The following is a 5,652-nucleotide window of genomic DNA, read 5'->3' on the forward strand; positions in this document are numbered from 1 at the left end:
GAATTTGATGGTTTGGAAGTTAAAAATGACAAAATGCGACTAATTAATCTTGTAAGAAGTAAGTAGTTATTTGTTTAATCAATAAACTGTGTCAACATACCTCTTTGTAATGAGTTTTCGTACGTTTTAAATTTTACACCTTTGAATGTAAACAAAAATTATATCAGCGGTTCGTCTAACTTGCAAGTTTCTGCAAATTACCTGTTTTGGATATTTTTCTCTTGTGATAGAACTGGTGACATTTCGCCGGAATTTTGCTGTTGGTTGGTTTTTACTGGAGATTTTAAACGAACGCACCTATTATGCGATTCCATTTCTTCACACATCGATGCCTGCCAAAGATCACTCTGAGGGCTTGCCATCGCTTCTTCAACAGTGTTTGGATCTGATGCTACATATTCAGCTGCGCAGAAATTGTAATTTAGTCGTGGTAGATTCTCCAACCGCTCAGAACGCCGGACTACTTCAAGGTCCACAGCTGTAATTTCATCTTCTGGAACAAATGTGAGATCGCTATCAGTTGACAAATTTTCAACAGTGGATTCGAACTCATTTTTTTATTCGTCTGTAGATGTTTCGTTATCGTCTTCTATTGGCAATTCTTCCACATTTCCCGCCCCTGGATTGGCAATTAGAGTTATCAGGTAGCCATAGATTAACGATATTTGACTTCATATCTGTAGTAAGCGAACTTTGGTTAATGTGATTTTCAATAACCACAACATCACAGGAAACTATAATGTTTTTAGCTACAGGATCATACAGCCGGTATGCCGACCAAAATACATTCTCGAGATTTAGCCTTTAACTTACTGCGCTTTTCCATTCCTTACAGCCAAAAACTTTGAGGTGTTTTACGTTTGGTCTCTGACCGGACCACAGTTCTTCTGGACTCACGACATTACCTCTGCATGGTGTACTGTTCAATAGATATGCTGCAGTTACAGCAGCTACAGCCCAGAATCTGTCTTCTAAGTTCGCATCTAGTAGCATGCACCTTACTCGTTCAGTAATTGTTCGTTCGGCAACGCCATTCTGTTCGGGTGTATAAAATGTCGTCTTCTGGTGGATAATGCCATGTTTTGTAAGATATTTACCGAATTTTTCATTGACATACTCGCGTCCGTTGTCTGTTCGAAGTACCTTTATAGTTTTCGAGAATTGATTTTCAGCTAAAGTTTTGAACTTAAGAAATTCACTGAAAACTTCGACCTTCGACTTAATTGGGACAGCAAAAACTTTTCTGGAATAGTCATCCACAAATGTTAATAAATATCGCTCACCAGAAAATGAAGACACATTTAGTGGACCCATTACGTCACTGTCGATGAGCTCTAACAGCTGTTTAGCACGCTTTCCTTTTTCGTTGTGCGATGTTCGTGTCTGCTTGCCTTTAATACAGACCACACATTTGTTGCCTTCTCCCGACGAAATTTTTACACCATCCGAAGCATTTTGGATTGCTGTGACACTTTCGCGGCAGACATGACCTAATTGCCTATGCCATAGGTCCTAGCTCTTCACGGTCATTGCTGCATTATCTCGTGGTATGCAATTCAATCGGTACAAACCATTTGTTTTGTCTGCAGTTGCAATCAGCTGTTCCTTCTCATCGAAAATTTCACACCAGTTGCCTTTAAACCGAAGCTCTTTCCCGTTGTCTGTCTAAGAACGTACTCAGCATTTTTGATCGTCGCCCTCACATTATGATCTTTACGAGCTGAGAGACTTGGACATCGCCTGTGCATTCAACAGCAATTTTGCTATTATTCGCTTCAACCACACCTTTGTTTAGCATGCTTTTCTGATTTCTCATATATTCTTTACTTTTCACCATATGTTCGTTGTTGTGAATGTTCGCATAAAGTGATGAAGCAAATAAGACTTGACTTTTCTGTGCATTTTGTTTTGACTTGTCGTCCTTCGCTGCTTTCTTACGACGGTTTTTGCTTATGTACCCTAATTGCCTGCATGAATGACAGCGAATTTTGAGTACGTTTTCGCTTTAGTATACAAGGCACTTTCAACGCCTAGCTTTGCATCATATTTCGCATCTTGTAAAAGTAGATTTTTCACAGCGTCAACGCGTTTTCTTGGAGTTCTCAACAGCAAGCACTAATGCATGAAACTCATTAGGCAGTCCAGCTAGCATAAGCGAGGCGGTCAGCTCGTCGTCGATTTTGAGACCTGCGTTTCTAACCTTAAAGGCAGTCATAATCATTGGCCCGTAGTCATAGTCAAAATAAAGTCAACTTTAAAGTTAGTTGCAGCTTTTTTGACAGATATCCCATTGAAAATTATGTCAAAAAGCTGCAACTAACTTTAAAGTCGACTTTATTTTGACTATGACTACGGGCCATTGAATTTATGTAATATTCCATGGATTCACAGTCCGACAGCTTGAGTTGTAACAACTGCTTCAAGAGCTCAAACCTTTGTCTTCATAGGCTTCCATGAGAGCATCCCACGCGTCTTTTGCTGAGGTTTTATCGCAAAATGTCCAAAATTATTTGGCTCTACCAACATCGTGATTTCAGCCAATGCTTTTTCATTGGCATCACGATCGGCGTCTGTTGCAGTCTCAGACAAACCGTTCTGGACCATTTTCCAGTGGCCCTTGATGACCAAATATGATTTCGCCTGGCTTTTCCAGACGTCAAAATTCTCACGACCGCGAAGTCGCTCGACGGACACAGAAAAAACGTTGGACGTCATGTAACTCGCAAAATACAAGCGGAAAATAGATAATCGAGTTAAAATAAGGCACCAGAAGTTTTTTACCCGAATTTATCGAAGGATGGCTTCAATTTAATCTGCGTAGCAAAGGCCCATAACCTGTTAGCGAGTGCAGATTGACAAAGAGTTCTATAGAAAAAAAAACGTGTGTGCTTGTGACAAGATAAAAATGGAAGGGATGAAACTTTATTGATAGTTAAGTTGGCTTCGATTGCTAGTGACATCTGTCATTAGTAAATACATAGTTATAAAGGGTGTTTTACATGCTCAAATATTTAAGTTTTCTTTCAACAATCTCAAAACTAATAATTTTATAATTATACGTCAGATGTTTGTTAAAATTTAATTTATCCATTAATCATTTTCTTGCAAACTGTACTTCATCAGTTCTATAGCAGTTTTTAGTTATTTTTCCAATCAGCAGTTGTGTCTATACCGTGCAAACGGTACTTTATTTAGCTTTGCATCTTCTTTGTATAACGAATTTAACATTACTTCCTCTAAGACCAACCGTCTGCTGAAGCACTGGTTGTCGTAACCAACCCTAAGTGGCACTTTCCTGTCGCCATAGGTTAGGATCATTCCCTGAAGGTCAATCTTCATGCCTTGCCCAAGTAGGAAATCCACGCCGATGATGACTTCATCCACAATGTCTGCGACAATAAACTTCGTGTACGAGGCCAACCCGTCGATTATTACCTCGCATAGTACTTCTCCTAACACTTGGGTTCGCTCACCAGTTGCAGTCTGCAGCTTTGCTCCAGGTAGTGGCTTCACATAAAAAGTAGTCACATCAGGTCGAATAATGGAATGTGACGCTCCAGTATCCACTGTCAGCACTCGCTCCTGCCCATTCACACATCCACCAACAGTAACGTTGCTCGCTTTTCCGCCAATTCTCGAGACGGAGATTATGGGGCATTCAATTGCGGGAGCCAGCGTGCGCCCTTGCTGCTGGCTCGTTTTAGCTTAACGACTGGTCGGAGTTGGGCTCGTCATCCTCAGTCCTGCGTTTACGTACTGCTGAACTGTTGGAACCCGTCTTACATTCGCGTGCGAAGTGGCCTGGTTTTCCGCAACTAAAACATTTTCTAGCACCATCCTTCCTCTCGGTTGCACCAGGAGTATTCTTCCCTGCCATCGACTTGAGTGTTTTCAGGATCTCGTTCATCACGTCAGGTGTTTCCACTTCTACTCGATGGGCTTTGTAGGCTGGTCTACTTAGGAGCGCTGCCGTTTCACGTGTCTGAGCATACGAGACCGTTTCAGCAAATGTTGGCTTTGGATTTGCATACGTCTCGCGCTTGGTATACACGTCCCGCATTCCGTTGATGAACCTCTGGATTTTTACTCTTTCGAGGTGCTCACCAGATGTATCTCCAAATGCCAAATGAGCCAACCTTTCAACCTCGGAGGCGAATTCTTGTAGAGTCTCGCTGGATTTCTGGCAGCGATTCTCCAGCTCCATCTGGTAAATCTGTCTCCTCTGCTCGCTACCATAACGTCTTTCCACTGCACCCATTAACGCATCGTAACTGTTCCTTTCACAATCAGGAATAGTCTGCAAGATTTCCGCTGCAGGTCCTTTAAATGCAACGAACAGTGCAGCGGATTTATCCTCCATGCTCCAGTGATTTGCTGTAGCTGTCTTCTCAAACTGGAGCTTAAAGACTTGGAAAGGAATCGTGCCGTCAAAGGATGGAGTCTTTACCTTGGGGGCGCTGGTCGAAGAAGGTGGGCTATTCAACTGCATATCTCAGAGGCGACCTTCCAACTCTTCTACCTTAGCCTCGACTTTATCCTGTCTATCCTTGATTTGTTCGTTACCTCTAGCCAAATTCTCCTGCAGTTGTGTAATCTTTGCATCCTGGACTTCCAGCAACTGTGATACGTGTGTCTTCTGTGCCTGTAGCTGCGACGAAATATCTGACAACTGTGTTTGCATCTGACATGACATCTGTGACATGGCAGCCAATAACGTGTTCATGTCCATAGCTGTTGATGAACTTGGAGACTTTTGCTGCTCTTCAACCTTCCCGGATGTCTGCTGCACATCCTTCGACGAACAAGCAGCCTCATCCTTCTGTTCGTCCTTTGCGGATGCATCGTCGGATTTACCGTGAAAGTCGTATTTGTCCACGTCGATGCCTTCAGCTTCCATAGCCTCCCGCAAACGGGATAATAATTCCACTTTTCTTCCGGAGGTGGCCAAATTACGCTTTTCCAACTCCTGTTTCAGTTCCTCAATCTTTAAGTCCTGAATTTTCGCCATTTTCAGTAGTTTATCCTTCGGGATTTATTTAACAATCCCACTTCTGACACCAATTGTTACGATTATCCTGGAAACCTCGTCCGGATTACCCAAATATACTCGGGCTCGTATCCCTGGATTGTTAAATAAATGCTAACGATGACCAAATTGTAGTCCAATTAACTTTATTGTACAACAAACAATTTACAATATTTGCTAATACAGTAAAAACACTTTACAATACTTGTTAAAGCAATAACAACGCTTTACTACTTGTTAACACAATTAAACTTATAGCTAGCTTATTCGCAACTCAATTCTCCGCTCAGTTTACTTGTAGCTTGCTGACTTGTAACTAACTCACCTCGCGGTGGCGGCGCCCTTATATACCTGCGCTGGCACTTATGGCAACTCTAGAACATTCTGAAGTTTATCGCTCATTCTCTTTCTCTAGCTGTTCGCAGTGTTCATCCAACTTGACGTTTCTCTTTGTGGAACATTCTACGTCATTCTTCGAACATTCTGCCTATTTCTCGTTGTTCGCTTTGTGTTGCCGCAGTATTCGCCACACTGCCCTCCACCTAAGTCTGATCGTCCCGATCAGACACACTTGCCGCACCAACCGCTGCAAGTCTTTCCAAGTGGACCACTTTCATCTTGGTCCT

Source organism: Rhagoletis pomonella, unplaced genomic scaffold (assembly GCF_013731165.1).
Source record: "Rhagoletis pomonella isolate Grant_MI unplaced genomic scaffold, Rhpom_1.0 Rhpom_scaffold_01273, whole genome shotgun sequence".
Classification (NCBI taxonomy): domain Eukaryota; kingdom Metazoa; phylum Arthropoda; class Insecta; order Diptera; family Tephritidae; genus Rhagoletis; species Rhagoletis pomonella.